Here is a 21,613-nt window from a genome sequence, read left to right as displayed (position 1 = left end):
GCTCGGTGGCCTGGGTCAACCCATGACTCATTTATTTTAAGACACAGCAGTGTTGGACGCAGACTCGAGGCTGGTGCTATACGTGATGGCTGGCTTCTAGGTACGTTTGATTATAGACATTCACATTTTAATGTACTTCAATGTCTTAACCCTTTCACTATCCTTGCAGGGGACATTGGATATCCCCTCAAACAGTGGCTGCTTACGCCTTTCCTCAACCCACATAGTGCAGAGGAAAGGCACTACAACATGTGCCACAGCCGAGCTCGCGCTATAGTGGAGCGCACCATCGGCCTGTTTAAGGGCAGATGGCGCTGCCTCGACTGCACTGGAGGGAGATTATTGTACACGCCTGAAAAGGTGTGCCAAATCGTGCTGGCATGTGCTCTGCTACACAATGTGGCACAGCTTAAAAACGTGCCTCTAACCCCTGGCGCTGATTGCTGTGTTGGCCCCGACCCTGAACCCCGGTCCACGGTCCGAGGTTGTGAGGCTACAGCATTTACAGCGTCTGCCACCGTTTGCCACTCAAGTGCCTTTTTGGCATTAGTAATGCCCACACTGTGCCCTCCAAACAACATTTTTCTCCTCTTTTCCACCTCGCCAACGATAACTTCTACTTCACATTGAGTGAAGTTACGTTTTTTTGATTTCCTCTCTGTGTTTGCCATGATTTCGCAATAAATGAATATTAACTTGTGGGCGTTTCACGGACTATTTATGGGCAACTATGGGCGTGTCATGAAGCCGCAAAAGCTGCGCTACATTTAGAATTGATTGTGATTTATTAAGGGAAAAATCCGTAGGATGTGCGTGCGCACGGTTTTATAAATCCGAATATTTCTGTGCGTACCAACCTGGCTATGCCCGATCTCGTCTGATCTCGGAAGCTAAGCAGGTTTGGGCCTGGTTAGTACTTGGATGGTAGACTGCCTGGAAATACCAGGTGCTGTAAGCTTTTTGGAAATTTGTCACTTAGTATATAATAATTTTGCCAAAAAATAGAGTCAATGCCAGATCTCTGAATATAAGCAGGTTTGGGCCTGGTTAGTACATGGATGGGAGACTGCCTGGGAATACCAGGTGCTTTAAACTTTTTGGAAAATGTGGCACAGCTTAAAAACGTGCCTCTACCCCCTGGCGCCGATTGCTGTGTTGGCCCCGACCCTGAACCCCATCCCCACGCATTTGAGCCAAATGCTGCTGCTGTGCGCCAGCGTTTGGAAGTGATGCGTCGCTTGTAAAGAACAACAAAAGGTGTGGAAAATATTATTTATTCAAGAATTCCCTCATCGTGCAGTTTATTTCAGTCAGGGCAGTCTTGATTTCGCCCAACTCCTTGGCCACCTCTCTGATTGAACTAATGACTTCCCTCTGCATTTCAAGGACTGCATCGGTGAGGACACGTCCACTGCTGGAGGGTTGAGAGCCGCGTGCCGTGGAGACGCTGGGTCCAGACGGCTGCTCAGCTGCAGCATCGTAACCACTGGCCCCACTGGAACACCCAGCAACTGAAATAAAATTGTTCTATATTAATAAACTGTAATTGTGTAGCCTGCATACATGTGACTTGACTGCATTCATTTTACTTATTTCTCTCACCTGTGTCACCCGGTGCATCTGGCGCGTCAGTGTCCCCCTCCGCCTCAGTCACCACTCCACTTAATAGGGATTCCCCAATAATTGCCGCCAGTCTCTCATCAAGAGGGGTCAGCTCCGGTGTCCCCTTTCCCCCACCCGTGGCAGACACACTCTGGCGATGGAGCGCAAGATGTTTTTTTGCCTCGACTTTGATGTCCGACCATTTCTTTTTTATTTCGGCCACGGTCCGAGGTTGTGAGGCTACAGCATTTACAGCGTCTGCCACCGTTTGCCACTCAAGTGCCTTTTTGGCATTAGAAATGCCCACACTGTGCCCTCCAAACAACATTTTTCTCCTCTTTTCCACCTCGCCAACGATAACTTCTACTTCACATTGAGTGAAGTTACGTTTTTTTGATTTCCTCTCTGTGTTTGCCATGATTTCGCAATCAATGAATATTAACTTGTGGGCGTTTCACGGACTATTTATGGGCAACTATGGGCGTGTCATGAAGCCGCAAAAGCTGCGCTACATTTAGAATTGATTGTGTTTATTAAGGGAAAAATCCGTAGGATGTGCGTGCGCACGGTTTTATAAATCCGAATATTTCTGTGCGTACCAACCTGGCTGTGCCCGATCTCGTCTGATCTCGGAAGCTAAGCAGGTTTGGGCCTGGTAAGTACTTGGATGGTAGACTGCCTGGAAATACCAGGTGCTTTAAACTTTTTGGAAAATGTGGTACAGCTTAAAAACGTGCCTCTACCCCCTGGCGCCGATTGCTGTGTTGGCCCCGACCCTGAACCCCATCCCCACGCATTTGAGCCAAATGCTGCTGCTGTGCGCCAGCGTTTGGAAGTGATGCGTCGCTTGTAAAGAACAACAAAAGGTGTGGAAAATATTATTTATTCAAGAATTCCCTCATCGTGCAGTTTATTTCAGTCAGGGCAGTCTTGATTTCGCCCAACTCCTTGGCCACCTCTCTGATTGAACTAATGACTTCCCTCTGCATTTCAAGGACTGCATCGGTGAGGACACGTCCACTGCTGGAGGGTTGAGAGCCGCGTGCCGTGGAGACGCTGGGTCCAGACGGCTGCTCAGCTGCAGCATCGTAACCACTGGCCCCACTGGAACACCCAGCAACTGAAATAAAATTGTTCTATATTAATAAACTGTAATTGTGTAGCCTGCATACATGTGACTTGACTGCATTCATTTTACTTATTTCTCTCACCTGTGTCACCCGGTGCATCTGGCGCGTCAGTGTCCCCCTCCGCCTCAGTCACCACTCCACTTAATAGGGATTCCCCAATAATTGCCGCCAGTCTCTCATCAAGAGGGGTCAGCTCCGGTGTCCCCTTTCCCCCACCCGTGGCAGACACACTCTGGCGATGGAGCGCAAGATGTTTTTTTGCCTCGACTTTGATGTCCGACCATTTCTTTTTTATTTCGGCCACGGTCCGAGGTTGTGAGGCTACAGCATTTACAGCGTCTGCCACCGTTTGCCACTCAAGTGCCTTTTTGGCATTAGTAATGCCCACACTGTGCCCTCCAAACAACATTTTTCTCCTCTTTTCCACCTCGCCAACGATAACTTCTACTTCACATTGAGTGAAGTTACGTTTTTTTGATTTCCTCTCTGTGTTTGCCATGATTTCGCAATCAATGAATATTAACTTGTGGGCGTTTCACGGACTATTTATGGGCAACTATGGGCGTGTCATGAAGCCGCAAAAGCTGCGCTACATTTAGAATTGATTGTGATTTATTAAGGGAAAAATCCGTAGGATGTGCGTGCGCACGGTTTTATAAATCCGAATATTTCTGTGCGTACCAACCTGGCTGTGCCCGATCTCGTCTGATCTCGGAAGCTAAGCAGGTTTGGGCCTGGTAAGTACTTGGATGGTAGACTGCCTGGAAATACCAGGTGCTGTAAGCTTTTTGGAAATTTGTCACTTAGTATATAATAATTTTGCCAAAAAATAGAGTCAATGCCAGATCTCTGAATATTAGCAGGTTTGGGCCTGGTTAGTACATGGATGGGAGACTCCCTGGGAATACCAGGTGCTTTAAACTTTTTGGAAAATTTCACAAATTATATAATAATCTTGCAAAAAAAAAAAAAAAGAGTCAATGCCCAATCTCTGAATCTTAGCAGGCTTTATGTCTGGTTAGTACTTGGATGAGAGACCGGCTAGGAATACCAGGTGCTTTAAGCTTTTGGGTTTTCTTTCCTACTTATATAATGTACTGCCGATTAGATTGGCTGATCTCTAAATAGCCCTCTCTTTGCGGCAGTCTTAGCTTACGGCCATACCAACCTGGCTATGCCCGATCTCGTCTGATCTTGGAAGCTAAACAGGTTTGGGCCTGGTTAGTACTTGGATGGTAGACTGCCTGGGAATACCAGGTGCTGTAAGCTTTTTGGAAATTTGTCACTTAGTATATAATAATTTTGCCAAAAAATAGAGTCAATGCCAGATCTCTGAATATTAGCAGGTTTGGGCCTGGTTAGTACATGGATGGGAGACTGCCTGGGAATACCAGGTGCTTTAAACTTTTTGGAAAATTTCACAAATTATATAATAATCTTGCAAAAAAAAAAAAAAAAAAAAGAGTCAATGCCCAATCTCTGAATCTTAGCAGGCTTTATGTCTGGTTAGTACTTGGATGAGAGACCGGCTAGGAATACCAGGTGCTTTAAGCTTTTGGGTTTTCTTTCCTACTTAGATAATGTACTGGCGATTAGATTGGCTGATCTCTAAATAGCCCTCTCTTTGCGGCAGTCTTAGCTTACAGCCATACCAACCTGGCTATGCCCGATCTCGTCTGATCTCGGAAGCTAAACAGGTTTGGGCCTGGTTAGTACTTGGATGGTAGACTGCCTGGGAATACCAGGTGCTGTAAGCTTTTTGGAAATTTGTCACTTAGTATATAATAATTTTGCCAAAAAATAGAGTCAATGCCAGATCTCTGAATATTAGCAGGTTTGGCCCTGGTTAGTACATGGATGGGAGACTGCCTGGGAATACCAGGTGCTTTAAACTTTTTGGAAAATTTCACAAATTATATAATAATCTTGCAAAAAAAAAAAAAAAAGAGTCAATGCCCAATCTCTGAATCTTAGCAGGCTTTATGTCTGGTTAGTACTTGGATGAGAGACCGGCTAGGAATACCAGGTGCTTTAAGCTTTTGGGTTTTCTTTCCTACTTATATAATGTACTGCCGATTAGATTGGCTGATCTCTAAATAGCCCTCTCTTTGCGGCAGTCTTCGCTTACGGCCATACCAACCTGGCTATGCTCTGAGTTGGTACGATCCAGGAAGTGTGAGGTGGCAGTTTGGGAGGGAAAGGCTCTCCCCTAGTTTGGTTTTATTGTGTTTTCTTTTGATAATTACTTACAATTTATAAGTTAAATTTATTTTTTGTTTAAACCTCAGACAGTTTTACTGTCTGGGGTTTTATTTATTTCAAAATGACGGATATTACAGTTACTGAATCGGAACGGATATTAGACCAAGAGACTGAGGACAACGACTACACTGAAAGAAACAAAGAAATGGACAACGGAAAGGATAAAGATGACAAAGAAACATGGGCAATGGTTGCCACAAGGAGAAAGAAGATGGGAATGGATGCAAGGAGTAAAGGAACAGAAGAGCTATATACAAGTCAAGGTAAACAAACAAGAGATTATACTGATGGAAGACAAGAAGCAGTCCAAAGAAATGAGACAATGAAAAAGGTAAAAAGCCAATCGAAATATCAGAGAGACTACAAAAAAGAAGCAACGCTAACAATGACTGTTAATGATCCAGAAAAAAAAATATCTGTGATGATGATAATAAAGGCTGTGGAAGAGAAAACTGGTTTTGGAAAGCTGTATGGACTGAGGAAAAAAAGTAATGTTGACTATGAACTAACCATGGAGAATGAGATGGATTGTGAAAAGCTAATAGATGGATTACTGATTGATGGACAGTTTTGTGAGATCAAAAAACTATGTAAAACTGAAAGAATGGTCTCTTTTTTGCTTTTGCCAAACTACATAAAAGATGATGAAATCATTCAAAAACTAGTGGATTGGGGAGTAAATCCTATTCTCCCGTTAAGAAGGAGATATTATCCTGGCACCACTGTTGCGGATGGAACAAGGTTTTTAAGAGTAAAATTCCCACAGGACATTGTGACTCTGCCATACAATGTGAGATTTGACACAGAGGAGGGACCAAAATACTTCAGAGTAATTCATGATGGCCAGCTAAAGACTTGCAGAATATGTACAAGCACAGAGCATGAAAAAAAGGACTGTCCTCAATATACCTGCAGAGAATGTCTGGAACAGGGGCATTTTGCGCGGGACTGCCAAGCCCTGCGGTGCCAAAGCTGTGAAAAGACATGGATGAGGTGTACGTGTGGATCTGAAGAGGAGGACAATGCAGAAATGGAGATAGAAGTGCAGGAGCACATGGAGGAGACAAGCAGAAATAGAAGGAAAGATGAAATACAGGAGGTGAATGGGATTTCTGATGATTTAAGGAAGCAAGGAAAGGAGGACTCCACGAGGAGAGAGGATAACGCAGATAAAGAAATTGAAGTGCATACAATGGAGACTGAGATACAACAAACAATTGCTAATGATGGACAAATGAAAGAAAAGGAATGTGCAACAACGAGTGAAATTGCAGCTGGTTGGAATAAAGAGGAGGTAAGCGATGAGGAAACTGATGAAATTAACCTTGAACTTGAAAGCAGAACATTGGGCATTATGAACAGAAGACGTAAAATGATAAGAGTACCGCAAATAAATATTGAACAAGTATTAAAGAAACAAAAGTTAAGAAGAGAAGACAGAACAAGGCTAATTGAAGATAAAGTAGATGTAAATTCCTAGATATTAAGAGAGACCACATATGGATGATGGGTTGTTTTGGTTTGTGTTTTTTATTTTATTTCATTATGAGTAATTTATGTTTGGTTTCAATTAAAGTTAGAGGGTTGTCATCTAAACTGAATTTTAAAATATAATTAATTTAACAAAACAAAATGGAATTGTATGTATACAACAATATGTAATATATTTGTAGAAGGACACAATGTGACAGTATCAAATAGATGGTGTAACTTGGATATGGGAGAAATTTGAATGATTGTTATTGTTTTTGTGATTGTCTCTTTTGTTTGTCATGGTTCTGTGGAAAATGTGTACAATGTTTTTAATGTAATCTTTTAAGTTTGTAAATAAAAAAAAAATAAAATAAAAAATGCCCGATCTTGTCTGATCTCGGAAGCTAAGCGGTTTTGGGCCTGGTTAGTACTTGGATGGGAGACCGCCTGGGAATACCAGGTGCTGTAAGCTTTTTGGAAATTTTTCACTTAGTATATAATAATTTTGCCAAAAAATAGAGTCAATGCCAGATCTCTGAATATTAGCAGGTTTGGGCCTGGTTAGTACATGGATGGGAGACTGCCTGGGAATACCAGGTGCTTTAAACTTTTTGGAAAATTTCACAAATTATATAATAATCTTGCAAAAAAAAAACAAAAAATAAATAAATAAATAAAAGAGTCAATGCCCAATCTCTGAATCTTAGCAGGCTTAGGTCTGGTTAGTACTTGGATGAGAGACCGGCTAGGAATACCAGGTGCTTTAAGCTTTTGGGTTTTCTTTCCTACTTAGATAATGTACTGGCGATTAGATTGGCTGATCTCTAAATAGCCCTCTCTTTGCGGCAGTCTTCACTTACGGCCATACCAACCTGAGGGCGCTAGAGAGCTACAGGAAGTGTTGGCTGCAGTTGGGAGAGGAAGGCTCTCCTCCATTTTGATTTTTCTGTAAGTGTTTGTTTTGTGAGTTGTTTTTGGACTTTTAGTTTATGTTTTGTGTGGTTTTTCAGTTTTAAACCACCTAACAGCAGCATTTTGCTGTCTGGAGGGTGGTTAATTTTTATTTTTTTGTGTTTTTGTACAATGGATGGATTATTGGCAAACGACACTGGACTGGCTGGAGAGAGACGCATGGCAAACGACACCGGACTGGCTGGAGAGACACGCATGGCAAACGACACTGGACTGGCTGGAGAGAGACGCTTGGCAAACGACACCGGACTGGCTGGAGAGAGACGCATGGCAAACAACACTGGACTGGCTGGAGAGCGACGCATGGCAAACAACACTGGACTGGCTGGAGAGAGACGCATGGCAAACGACACTGGACTGGAGTATCGACAACGAGCAGGACACGGTAAAAATCAAGATGCAAGATATACAATTAGTGAAAGGAAATACTTAAAGGAGGCGACTGTGATTGTGAATGTGGAGAATGTAAGTGAGGTGAGAGCTGTGGATATTATTAAAGCGGTGACGGACAAATGTGGATATGGTAAAATCTTAGCACTGAGGCCAAGACAAGGAAAGGAATATGAACTGACAATGGAAAAAGAAGAAACTTGTGATGAACTGACTGAGGGATTGTTAATTAAAGGAGTGAACTGTGAGATAAAGAAATTGCAAAACAGAGATTATGTTGTCTCTTTCATGCATCTGCCCGTCTACCTTGCGGATGAAGAGATTTTAAATAAACTGGAGGTTTGGGGGGTTTCCCCAATTTCAAAAATAAAGCGGCGTGTTTATCCGGGCACCAGCATCGAGGATGGGACAAGATATGTAAAGGTGCGGTTTCCGAAGGAGGTGGCCTCCCTACCATACAGCACAAAAATAGAAACGGCAGAGGGTCCACAATACTTTCGGGTGATGCACAGCCATCAGTCGAAGACTTGTCGGCTGTGCATGAGCCCAGATCATGTGGTGAAGGACTGCCCGGAGTTTAAGTGCCATAAATGCGAGGAAAGAGGCCACTTCGCGAGAAACTGCAATGCTGTGACGTGCCCGGAGTGCAATTTGGTTTTAAATAAGTGTGAGTGTTGGATGCAGGGTGAGGAGGAGGAGCAGCAGCAGGTGGGCGGGCAGGTGCATGAAAGAGACAACGAGCAGCGAGACGTTGGAGAAAGGGTACGTGGTGAAGGACTGGAATTAAATAAGGATATAGAACAACAGAAAGAGTGTACCGAACCAATCATACAAACACAACAGGATGGGGGAATTTGGACACAGATGGATTTGACAGACAGCTTGCAAAATGCTTTGGATAATGTGGAACTGGTTGATGAAAGGAATAAAGTACTGAGTGATGCACAACAGGAGGGAATTTTATGTACACCGATGGATGTGACGGACAGTGTGCAAAAGGACATGGACGCGATAAAAATTAATGATGCTACAAAAGAGTGTGAACAAGGAAAAGAAAATGAGGAGACGCAGGGGAAATCATCAAAAAGAAGAAGATCTGTAAAGGTAATACCTAATCTTGATACTGCAAGAAAAAGAATGCTTAAAGAAGATGGGATTGAGTGTGCAAATAAGTATGAGCTTCTAAAGGGTGTGGAGGAGATGGACTGAGTTTATGGGTTTTATGCATGTTTTTATATGTTTTATGCTTTTAAGAATTGTTACTTTTAATGCTAGAGGGCTTTCGAACGTAGGAAAATTTGAAAAAGTGAAAGAAATGTGTAAAGGAGAGGATGTGATTTTATTACAAGAAACTAACTGGAGGGAAGAGTACATGACTGAAATAAGGAAAAGGTGGAGTGGAGAGATTTTTTATAACAATGGTGATGGGAGGCTGGGAAGAGGAGTTGTGATTTTCATAAAAGAAAACTGTGGGGTATCATGTAAAACAATATATAATGACATAGATGGGAAATGTATTGCGGTTGAAATGGAGTATGAGGAGAAAAAAATTATTGTAGTTAATATTCATGCACCGACTGTAGAGAGTGAAAAGAAGGAATATTTTAATGTATTAAGAGATTTTTTAAAAAAGCATAAAGAAGTTATTATGATGGGTGATTTTAATACTGTTTTCAGTAAATTAGAAATTGGTGAGGGAATGGTTTTTAAAAATGATAAAGGAAGAAAGGAACTGAAATTATTAATGGAAGAAAATAATATGATTGATGTATGGAGAGAAAGAAATGAAAAAAAGAAAGAGTATTCAAGGAGGCAATTAGTAGGGAATTTTATGTGTAAAACAAGGATTGATTTTATTTTATGTACAAGGCACATTGAAGGTTTTATCGGTAACATTAAATATGAAGAATCAAGTTTAAGTGACCATAAACCAATTTTTATGCAAGTAGACTGGAGTTCAGTGAAAAGAGGGCCGGGTGTATGGGTTTTAAATGTAGAGGTTTTGAAGAATGAGGAGTATGTGTTAAGTATTAAAGAAATTATTGAAAAAGAAAAGGAGAATGAAATGTACAGTGAAGATAAAAGGATATGGTGGGAAGATGTTAAATATTTAAAAAAATTAACGATAAAGTATTGCAAATTAATACAGATGTGTAAGAGGAAGAAGGAGAGAGAAATAAGAGAAAAATTGGAAAATGAATTAAATGAGAATGGGAAAGATATACAAAAAATAAAAGAATTGGAGGGATTATTGAAAGACATGGAAGAGGAAAAATATGAAGGTGCAAGACTAAGGAGTAAAGCTAAATATACTGTGGAGGGTGAAAAATGTACAAAGTTTTTCTTTGATCTAGAACAAATAAGAGGGAAAGCTGGTATGATTAAAGAAATAAGAGGGGAAAATGGTGTAGTGGTGGAAACAAATGAGGAAATATTAAAAGAAGTAAAAGCTTATTATGAAAATCTGTTTAGTACTGAGGGGTTGAGGGAAGAAGAGAAATTGGAGTTACTAAATCAAATAAAAACAACAGTAGGAGAAGTAGACAAAAAAGAGTGTGATGAAGAGATAAGGGAAGAAGAGATAAAAAGAGCAATAAGTGAATTAAACAAAAATAAACGTCCAGGTATAGATGGTTTGGGGAGTGAATTTTATATAGTTTTTAAAGATTTTTTAACCAGTATTTTAAAAGAAGTATATGAAGACATTTTTAAAAAAGAGGAAATGAATCAGAGAATGGGGATGGGATTAATAAAGTTGATATATCAAAGAAAAGGAGATAAAGTAGACCTAAAAAATTATAGACCAATTACAATGCTGAATACAGATTTGAAAATTTTAACAAAAGTTTTAGCCAATAGATTGAAAGAGGTAATGCCAACCATAATTAAAACAAACCAAGTGTATGGAGTAAAAGGGAAAGATATAGCGGATACAACTTTAAGTATAATAGATAGAATTAGATATATGAAAGAAAAAAACAAAAAAGGATATGTTATTAGTTTGGATTTTGAAAAGGCCTTTGATAGAGTGGAGCATGATTATTTATTTGGAATTTTAAGAAGGTACGGGTTTGGGGATAATTTTGTCAAGTGGATTACAATTTTATATAGGGGAGCAATAACAAGAATACAGTGTAACGGTTTTTTAACAGAATGTTTTATAATTACTAGGTCAATAAGACAAGGATGTCCTTTATCAGCGCTTTTATATTCTTTAGTTGCAGAACCATTGGGATTAGTTGTTAAAATAGATGAAGACATAAGAGGGATAAACATTGAAGGAAGTGGGGGAAATGAAAAAATATTTCAATATGCAGACGATACAACAATAATAGTTAAGGATATAGAGAGTGTTAATAAAGTAATGGAAGTAGTACAGATGTTTTGTAGGGGATCAGGAGGCAAGTTAAATGAAGAAAAAACAACATATGTGAGATTTGGAGGAGTAAATGTTTTAACTGATTATTTTCATTTTAAAGAAACAAAAGAAATAAGGATTTTAGGTGTTCTAATGGGAAAAGACGAAAGGAATGTTAAAGAAAAAATGTGGGAAGAAATAGTAGGAGGAATTGAAAGAAGGTTAAATTTTTGGAAATTGAGGACTTTAAGTTTAAAAGGGAAGGTTTTAATTTTAAATGTGTTAATGGTGTCAAAGTTGTGGTATGTTTTATATGTGACTGCTATGCCAATGTGGGTGGAGAAAAGGTTGAAAAAATGTTTTTTAGATTTTTTATGGAATAGTAAACCATCAAGAATTGCATATAGTACATTAATAGGAGAAGTAGGGAAAGGAGGGATGGGATTAATTGATGTTGAACAGAGAAAAAATAGCTTAAGAGTTAAAATAGTAAAAAAATATCTAGATGATGGTCACAAAACAGCATGGAAAAAGACAATGGAATATTTTTTTTAACAAATGTGGGGATTTTAACATGGGGGATGGGATTTTATGGATGAAAACTAAGAATTGGATGACAGAGTGCTTACCAGAGTTTTATAGGGAAATGTTTAGTGCCTGGGGAAAATTTTTAGACAAAGTAGAGTATGATCCACATGGGAGAGAAAACATTTTAAATCAACCTCTGTTTTTAAACAAAAACATTTTAAAACAAGAATTGTTTTTAAAGAAATGGATGGATGTGGGGATAACAAGAGTGAGAGATGTTTTATATGAATTTAAAGAAGGATTTTTACCGACACACTATATTGTGAATGCAATGGAAGAGGCAAAAGAAGATTACAGTGAACAAGAAATAAAAAATAAATATGAAATCATTAAATATGCAATACCTAAAGAGTGGATTAAAAGAATAGAAAGTATGGAAGGAGAACCAAAAGAGAAATGTATTAATGTGAAATTAGGGGAAAAACTGTATGATTTTAAGGAATGTACTGTGAAAATGATTTATTGTGCTTTTAGAGATGATGTTTTTAAAGAGCCGATTGTAAATGGATACTGGGTGCAGAAATTCAAAGATTTAAAAATAGAGTGTATATGGAGAAACATGACGGGGAAATGTGTGGAAACAAAATTGGAATGTTTGGAGTATTTTATAAGGCATAAAGTGGTTTTTACTGATGTTATTTTAAATAAAATAGGAATGGAAGAAAATGCTCTGTGTAAAGTGTGCCAGGAACAGGAAGAGGGGATTTTACATATGTTTTTACATTGTAGAGAGCTAGAGGATTTTTTAAGGAAATGTAAATGTTTAATTAAAGATGTGGCGGAGGAGTGGGATGAAAATGTAATGGAATGGAACAGAGTTGTGATGTTTGGTTGGGAAAAAAAGTGTAAAAACGAAAGTTTCATTAATCTGTGTGTAATGCTAATGAAAAGTGCAATGTGGGACAGAAGAACTGTGGCTAAAAAGGAAAAAATTGTGTTGGATGTTTGGAGTGTGTTTAAAAGAAAAACAGAATTATATATTGAAAGACTGTATGTGTACTTTAAAGGTGTAAAGATTTTAGACTCTTTTTATGATGTTTTTACCCCAAAAGTTTGTTGTGTTTTAAATTATTTAATGTGGAAGTTGCCAGAAAGTGGAAGAGTTTTTTAAATTATCGATGTAAAGGAAAGATGTGTAATGTAGAGATGTGTAAAGACGATGTTCTGTATTTTCTATTGACTGTGTTTAATCTATTGTATTTTATTGATTGAAATTTCTTAATAAAAAAAAAAAAAGCTAAAAAAAAAAAAAAAAAAAGGCTATGCCCGATCTCGTCTGATCTCGGAAGCTAAGCAGGTTTGGGACTGGTTAGTACTTGGATGGTAGACCGCCTGGGAATAGTTTTGGGTTTTATTTCCTACTTATATAATGTACTGGCGATTAGATTGGCTGATCTCTAAATAGCCCTCTCTTTGCGGCAGTCTTCGCTTACGGCCATACCAACCTGGCTATGCCCGATCTCGTCTGATCTCGGAAGCTAAGTAGGTTTGGGCCTGGTTAGTACTTGGATGGTCGACCGCCTGGGAATACCAGGTGCTGTAAGCTTTTTGGAAATTTTTCACTTAGTATATAATAATTTTGCCAAAAAATAGAGTCAATGCCCGATCTCTGAATATTAGCAGGTTTGGGCCTGGTAAGTACATGGATGGGAGACTGCCTGGGAATACCAGGTGCTTTAAACTTTTTGGAAAATTTCACATATTATATAATAATCTTGCAAAAATAAATAAATAAAAGAGTCAATGCCCAATCTCTGAATCTTAGCAGGCTTAGGTCTGGTTAGTACTTGGATGAGAGACCGGCTAGGAATACCAGATGCTTTAAGCTTTTGGGTTTTCTTTCCTACTTATATAATGTACTGGCGATTAGATTGGCTGATCTCTAAATAGCCCTCTCTTTGCGGCAGTCTTCGCTTACGGCCATACCAACCTGGCTATGCCCGATCTCGTCTGATCTCGGAAGCTAAGTAGGTTTGGGCCTGGTTAGTACTTGGATGGTCGACCGCCTGGGAATACCAGGTGCTGTAAGCTTTTTGGAAATTTGTCACTTAGTATATAATAATTTTGCCAAAAAATAGAGTCAATGCCCGATCTCTGAATATTAGCAGGTTTGGGCCTGGTTAGTACATGGATGGGAGACTGCCTGGGAATACCAGGTGCTTTAAACGTTTTGGAAAATTTCACAAATTATATAATAATGTTGCAAAAAAAGAAAAAAAAAAGAGTCAATGCCCAATCTCTGAATCTTAGCAGGCTTTATGTCTGGTTAGTACTTGGATGAGAGACCGGCTAGGAATACCAGGTGCTTTAAGCTTTTGGGTTTTCTTTCCTACTTATATAATGTACTGGCGATTAGATTGGCTGATCTCTAAATAGCCCTCTCTTTGCGGCAGTCTTCGCTTACGGCCATACCAACCTGGCTATGCCCGATCTCGTCTGATCTTGGAAGCTAAACAGGTTTGGGCCTGGTTAGTACTTGGATGGTAGACTGCCTGGGAATACCAGGTGCTGTAAGCTTTTTGGAAATTTGTCACTTAGTATATAATAATTTTGCCAAAAAATAGAGTCAATGCCAGATCTCTGAATATTAGCAGGTTTGGGCCTGGTTAGTACATGGATGGGAGACTGCCTGGGAATACCAGGTGCTTTAAACTTTTTGGAAAATTTCACAAATTATATAATAATCTTGCAAAAAAAAAAAAAAAAAAGAGTCAATGCCCAATCTCTGAATCTTAGCAGGCTTTATGTCTGGTTAGTACTTGGATGAGAGACCGGCTAGGAATACCAGGTGCTTTAAGCTTTTGGGTTTTCTTTCCTACTTAGATAATGTACTGGCGATTAGATTGGCTGATCTCTAAATAGCCCTCTCTTTGCGGCAGTCTTAGCTTACAGCCATACCAACCTGGCTATGCCCGATCTCGTCTGATCTCGGAAGCTAAACAGGTTTGGGCCTGGTTAGTACTTGGATGGTAGACTGCCTGGGAATACCAGGTGCTGTAAGCTTTTTGGAAATTTGTCACTTAGTATATAATAATTTTGCCAAAAAATAGAGTCAATGCCAGATCTCTGAATATTAGCAGGTTTGGCCCTGGTTAGTACATGGATGGGAGACTGCCTGGGAATACCAGGTGCTTTAAACTTTTTGGAAAATTTCACAAATTATATAATAATCTTGCAAAAAAAAAAAAAAAAAGAGTCAATGCCCAATCTCTGAATCTTAGCAGGCTTTATGTCTGGTTAGTACTTGGATGAGAGACCGGCTAGGAATACCAGGTGCTTTAAGCTTTTGGGTTTTCTTTCCTACTTATATAGTGTACTGCCGATTAGATTGGCTGATCTCTAAATAGCCCTCTCTTTGCGGCAGTCTTCGCTTACGGCCATACCAACCTGGCTATGCTCTGAGTTGGTACGATCCAGGAAGTGTGAGGTGGCAGTTTGGGAGGGAAAGGCTCTCCCCTAGTTTGGTTTTATTGTGTTTTCTTTTGATAATTACTTACAATTTATAAGTTAAATTTATTTTTTGTTTAAACCTCAGACAGTTTTACTGTCTGGGGTTTTATTTATTTCAAAATGACGGATATTACAGTTACTGAATCGGAACGGATATTAGACCAAGAGACTGAGGACAACGACTACACTGAAAGAAACAAAGAAATGGACAACGGAAAGGATAAAGATGACAAAGAAACATGGGCAATGGTTGCCACAAGGAGAAAGAAGATGGGAATGGATGCAAGGAGTAAAGGAACAGAAGAGCTATATACAAGTCAAGGTAAACAAACAAGAGATTATACTGATGGAAGACAAGAAGCAGTCCAAAGAAATGAGACAATGAAAAAGGTAAAAAGCCAATCGAAATATCAGAGAGACTACAAAAAAGAAGCAACGCTAACAATGACTGTTAATGATCCAGAAAAAAAAATATCTGTGATGATGATAATAAAGGCTGTGGAAGAGAAAACTGGTTTTGGAAAGCTGTATGGACTGAGGAAAAAAAGTAATGTTGACTATGAACTAACCATGGAGAATGAGATGGATTGTGAAAAGCTAATAGATGGATTACTGATTGATGGACAGTTTTGTGAGATCAAAAAACTATGTAAAACTGAAAGAATGGTCTCTTTTTTGCTTTTGCCAAACTACATAAAAGATGATGAAATCATTCAAAAACTAGTGGATTGGGGAGTAAATCCTATTCTCCCGTTAAGAAGGAGATATTATCCTGGCACCACTGTTGCGGATGGAACAAGGTTTTTAAGAGTAAAATTCCCACAGGACATTGTGACTCTGCCATACAATGTGAGATTTGACACAGAGGAGGGACCAAAATACTTCAGAGTAATTCATGATGGCCAGCTAAAGACTTGCAGAATATGTACAAGCACAGAGCATGAAAAAAAGGACTGTCCTCAATATACCTGCAGAGAATGTCTGGAACAGGGGCATTTTGCGCGGGACTGCCAAGCCCTGCGGTGCCAAAGCTGTGAAAAGACATGGATGAGGTGTACGTGTGGATCTGAAGAGGAGGACAATGCAGAAATGGAGATAGAAGTGCAGGAGCACATGGAGGAGACAAGCAGAAATAGAAGGAAAGATGAAATACAGGAGGTGAATGGGATTTCTGATGATTTAAGGAAGCAAGGAAAGGAGGACTCCACGAGGAGAGAGGATAACGCAGATAAAGAAATTGAAGTGCATACAATGGAGACTGAGATACAACAAACAATTGCTAATGATGGACAAATGAAAGAAAAGGAATGTGCAACAACGAGTGAAATTGCAGCTGGTTGGAATAAAGAGGAGGTAAGCGATGAGGAAACTGATGAAATTAACCTTGAACTTGAAAGCAGAACATTGGGCATTATGAACAGAAGACGTAAAATGATAAGAGTACCACAAATAAATATTGAACAAGTATTAAAGAAACAAAAGTTAAGAAGAGAAGACAGAACAAGGCTAATTGAAGATAAAGTAGATGTAAATTCCTAGATATTAAGAGAGACCACATATGGATGATGGGTTGTTTTGGTTTGTGTTTTTTATTTTATTTCATTATGAGTAATTTATGTTTGGTTTCAATTAAAGTTAGAGGGTTGTCATCTAAACTGAATTTTAAAATATAATTAATTTAACAAAACAAAATGGAATTGTATGTATACAACAATATGTAATATATTTGTAGAAGGACACAATGTGACAGTATCAAATAGATGGTGTAACTTGGATATGGGAGAAATTTGAATGATTGTTATTGTTTTTGTGATTGTCTCTTTTGTTTGTCATGGTTCTGTGGAAAATGTGTACAATGTTTTTAATGTAATCTTTTAAGTTTGTAAATAAAAAAAAAATAAAATAAAAAATGCCCGATCTTGTCTGATCTCGGAAGCTAAGCGGTTTTGGGCCTGGTTAGTACTTGGATGGGAGACCGCCTGGGAATACCAGGTGCTGTAAGCTTTTTGGAAATTTTTCACTTAGTATATAATAATTTTGCCAAAAAATAGAGTCAATGCCAGATCTCTGAATATTAGCAGGTTTGGGCCTGGTTAGTACATGGATGGGAGACTGCCTGGGAATACCAGGTGCTTTAAACTTTTTGGAAAATTTCACAAATTATATAATAATCTTGCAAAAAAAATAAATAAATAAATAAATAAATAAAAGAGTCAATGCCCAATCTCTGAATCTTAGCAGGCTTAGGTCTGGTTAGTACTTGGATGAGAGACCGGCTAGGAATACCAGGTGCTTTAAGCTTTTGGGTTTTCTTTCCTACTTAGATAATGTACTGGCGATTAGATTGGCTGATCTCTAAATAGCCCTCTCTTTGCGGCAGTCTTCACTTACGGCCATACCAACCTGAGGGCGCTAGAGAGCTACAGGAAGTGTTGGCTGCAGTTGGGAGAGGAAGGCTCTCCTCCATTTTGATTTTTCTGTAAGTGTTTGTTTTGTGAGTTGTTTTTGGACTTTTAGTTTATGTTTTGTGTGGTTTTTCAGTTTTAAACCACCTAACAGCAGCATTTTGCTGTCTGGAGGGTGGTTAATTTTTATTTTTTTGTGTTTTTGTACAATGGATGGATTATTGGCAAACGACACTGGACTGGCTGGAGAGAGACGCATGGCAAACGACACCGGACTGGCTGGAGAGACACGCATGGCAAACGACACTGGACTGGCTGGAGAGAGACGCTTGGCAAACGACACCGGACTGGCTGGAGAGAGACGCATGGCAAACAACACTGGACTGGCTGGAGAGCGACGCATGGCAAACAACACTGGACTGGCTGGAGAGAGACGCATGGCAAACGACACTGGACTGGAGTATCGACAACGAGCAGGACACGGTAAAAATCAAGATGCAAGATATACAATTAGTGAAAGGAAATACTTAAAGGAGGCGACTGTGATTGTGAATGTGGAGAATGTAAGTGAGGTGAGAGCTGTGGATATTATTAAAGCGGTGACGGACAAATGTGGATATGGTAAAATCTTAGCACTGAGGCCAAGACAAGGAAAGGAATATGAACTGACAATGGAAAAAGAAGAAACTTGTGATGAACTGACTGAGGGATTGTTAATTAAAGGAGTGAACTGTGAGATAAAGAAATTGCAAAACAGAGATTATGTTGTCTCTTTCATGCATCTGCCCGTCTACCTTGCTGATGAAGAGATTTTAAATAAACTGGAGGTTTGGGGGGTTTCCCCAATTTCAAAAATAAAGCGGCGTGTTTATCCGGGCACCAGCATCGAGGATGGGACAAGATATGTAAAGGTGCGGTTTCCGAAGGAGGTGGCCTCCCTACCATACAGCACAAAAATAGAAACGGCAGAGGGTCCACAATACTTTCGGGTGATGCACAGCCATCAGTCGAAGACTTGTCGGCTGTGCATGAGCCCAGATCATGTGGTGAAGGACTGCCCGGAGTTTAAGTGCCATAAATGCGAGGAAAGAGGCCACTTCGCGAGAAACTGCAATGCTGTGACGTGCCCGGAGTGCAATTTGGTTTTAAATAAGTGTGAGTGTTGGATGCAGGGTGAGGAGGAGGAGCAGCAGCAGGTGGGCGGGCAGGTGCATGAAAGAGACAACGAGCAGCGAGACGTTGGAGAAAGGGTACGTGGTGAAGGACTGGAATTAAATAAGGATATAGAACAACAGAAAGAGTGTACCGAACCAATCATACAAACACAACAGGATGGGGGAATTTGGACACAGATGGATTTGACAGACAGCTTGCAAAATGCTTTGGATAATGTGGAACTGGTTGATGAAAGGAATAAAGTACTGAGTGATGCACAACAGGAGGGAATTTTATGTACACCGATGGATGTGACGGACAGTGTGCAAAAGGAGATGGACGCGATAAAAATTAATGATGCTACAAAAGAGTGTGAACAAGGAAAAGAAAATGAGGAGACGCAGGGGAAATCATCAAAAAGAAGAAGATCTGTAAAGGTAATACCTAATCTTGATACTGCAAGAAAAAGAATGCTTAAAGAAGATGGGATTGAGTGTGCAAATAAGTATGAGCTTCTAAAGGGTGTGGAGGAGATGGACTGAGTTTATGGGTTTTATGCATGTTTTTATATGTTTTATGCTTTTAAGAATTGTTACTTTTAATGCTAGAGGGCTTTCGAACGTAGGAAAATTTGAAAAAGTGAAAGAAATGTGTAAAGGAGAGGATGTGATTTTATTACAAGAAACTAACTGGAGGGAAGAGTACATGACTGAAATAAGGAAAAGGTGGAGTGGAGAGATTTTTTATAACAATGGTGATGGGAGGCTGGGAAGAGGAGTTGTGATTTTCATAAAAGAAAACTGTGGGGTATCATGTAAAACAATATATAATGACATAGATGGGAAATGTATTGCGGTTGAAATGGAGTATGAGGAGAAAAAAATTATTGTAGTTAATATTCATGCACCGACTGTAGAGAGTGAAAAGAAGGAATATTTTAATGTATTAAGAGATTTTTTAAAAAAGCATAAAGAAGTTATTATGATGGGTGATTTTAATACTGTTTTCAGTAAATTAGAAATTGGTGAGGGAATGGTTTTTAAAAATGATAAAGGAAGAAAGGAACTGAAATTATTAATGGAAGAAAATAATATGATTGATGTATGGAGAGAAAGAAATGAAAAAAAGAAAGAGTATTCAAGGAGGCAATTAGTAGGGAATTTTATGTGTAAAACAAGGATTGATTTTATTTTATGTACAAGGCACATTGAAGGTTTTATCGGTAACATTAAATATGAAGAATCAAGTTTAAGTGACCATAAACCAATTTTTATGCAAGTAGACTGGAGTTCAGTGAAAAGAGGGCCGGGTGTATGGGTTTTAAATGTAGAGGTTTTGAAGAATGAGGAGTATGTGTTAAGTATTAAAGAAATTATTGAAAAAGAAAAGGAGAATGAAATGTACAGTGAAGATAAAAGGATATGGTGGGAAGATGTTAAATATTTAAAAAAATTAACGATAAAGTATTGCAAATTAATACAGATGTGTAAGAGGAAGAAGGAGAGAGAAATAAGAGAAAAATTGGAAAATGAATTAAATGAGAATGGGAAAGATATACAAAAAATAAAAGAATTGGAGGGATTATTGAAAGACATGGAAGAGGAAAAATATGAAGGTGCAAGACTAAGGAGTAAAGCTAAATATACTGTGGAGGGTGAAAAATGTACAAAGTTTTTCTTTGATCTAGAACAAATAAGAGGGAAAGCTGGTATGATTAAAGAAATAAGAGGGGAAAATGGTGTAGTGGTGGAAACAAATGAGGAAATATTAAAAGAAGTAAAAGCTTATTATGAAAATCTGTTTAGTACTGAGGGGTTGAGGGAAGAAGAGAAATTGGAGTTACTAAATCAAATAAAAACAACAGTAGGAGAAGTAGACAAAAAAGAGTGTGATGAAGAGATAAGGGAAGAAGAGATAAAAAGAGCAATAAGTGAATTAAACAAAAATAAACGTCCAGGTATAGATGGTTTGGGGAGTGAATTTTATATAGTTTTTAAAGATTTTTTAACCAGTATTTTAAAAGAAGTATATGAAGACATTTTTAAAAAAGAGGAAATGAATCAGAGAATGGGGATGGGATTAATAAAGTTGATATATCAAAGAAAAGGAGATAAAGTAGACCTAAAAAATTATAGACCAATTACAATGCTGAATACAGATTTGAAAATTTTAACAAAAGTTTTAGCCAATAGATTGAAAGAGGTAATGCCAACCATAATTAAAACAAACCAAGTGTATGGAGTAAAAGGGAAAGATATAGCGGATACAACTTTAAGTATAATAGATAGAATTAGATATATGAAAGAAAAAAACAAAAAAGGATATGTTATTAGTTTGGATTTTGAAAAGGCCTTTGATAGAGTGGAGCATGATTATTTATTTGGAATTTTAAGAAGGTACGGGTTTGGGGATAATTTTGTCAAGTGGATTACAATTTTATATAGGGGAGCAATAACAAGAATACAGTGTAACGGTTTTTTAACAGAATGTTTTATAATTACTAGGTCAATAAGACAAGGATGTCCTTTATCAGCGCTTTTATATTCTTTAGTTGCAGAACCATTGGGATTAGTTGTTAAAATAGATGAAGACATAAGAGGGATAAACATTGAAGGAAGTGGGGGAAATGAAAAAATATTTCAATATGCAGACGATACAACAATAATAGTTAAGGATATAGAGAGTGTTAATAAAGTAATGGAAGTAGTACAGATGTTTTGTAGGGGATCAGGAGGCAAGTTAAATGAAGAAAAAACAACATATGTGAGATTTGGAGGAGTAAATGTTTTAACTGATTATTTTCATTTTAAAGAAACAAAAGAAATAAG

General features: G+C 38.6%; 6 non-coding genes and 3 pseudogenes across 6 annotated transcripts; all 9 read left to right on the top strand.

Moving 5' to 3' along the window:
* Positions 1-839: 839 nt before the first annotated feature.
* Positions 840-958, top strand: LOC127965754 (uncharacterized; annotated as a pseudogene).
* A 1,229-nt stretch (positions 959-2,187) lies between these two features.
* LOC127965757 (uncharacterized) lies at positions 2,188-2,306 on the top strand (annotated as a pseudogene).
* A 1,093-nt stretch (positions 2,307-3,399) lies between these two features.
* Positions 3,400-3,518, top strand: LOC127965755 (uncharacterized; annotated as a pseudogene).
* A 364-nt stretch (positions 3,519-3,882) lies between these two features.
* LOC127965713 (5S ribosomal RNA) lies at positions 3,883-4,001 on the top strand. Its single transcript, XR_008155426.1, has one exon. It is a non-coding gene; the product is annotated as a 5S ribosomal RNA (ribosomal RNA).
* Positions 4,002-4,370: 369 nt separating this feature from the next.
* Positions 4,371-4,489, top strand: LOC127965672 (5S ribosomal RNA). The gene has a single exon (XR_008155389.1). It is a non-coding gene; the product is annotated as a 5S ribosomal RNA (ribosomal RNA).
* An 8,713-nt stretch (positions 4,490-13,202) lies between these two features.
* LOC127965660 (5S ribosomal RNA) lies at positions 13,203-13,321 on the top strand. The gene has a single exon (XR_008155378.1). It is a non-coding gene; the product is annotated as a 5S ribosomal RNA (ribosomal RNA).
* Positions 13,322-13,687: 366 nt separating this feature from the next.
* Positions 13,688-13,806, top strand: LOC127965659 (5S ribosomal RNA). The gene has a single exon (XR_008155377.1). It is a non-coding gene; the product is annotated as a 5S ribosomal RNA (ribosomal RNA).
* A 367-nt stretch (positions 13,807-14,173) lies between these two features.
* LOC127965712 (5S ribosomal RNA) lies at positions 14,174-14,292 on the top strand. The gene has a single exon (XR_008155425.1). It is a non-coding gene; the product is annotated as a 5S ribosomal RNA (ribosomal RNA).
* A 367-nt stretch (positions 14,293-14,659) lies between these two features.
* On the top strand, positions 14,660-14,778 carry LOC127965671 (5S ribosomal RNA). Its single transcript, XR_008155388.1, has one exon. It is a non-coding gene; the product is annotated as a 5S ribosomal RNA (ribosomal RNA).
* Positions 14,779-21,613: the final 6,835 nt, after the last annotated feature.

This window comes from Carassius gibelio, chromosome B9, assembly GCF_023724105.1.
Source record: "Carassius gibelio isolate Cgi1373 ecotype wild population from Czech Republic chromosome B9, carGib1.2-hapl.c, whole genome shotgun sequence".
Lineage (NCBI taxonomy): Eukaryota > Metazoa > Chordata > Actinopteri > Cypriniformes > Cyprinidae > Carassius > Carassius gibelio.
This window is presented reverse-complemented; position numbering and strand designations above follow the sequence as displayed.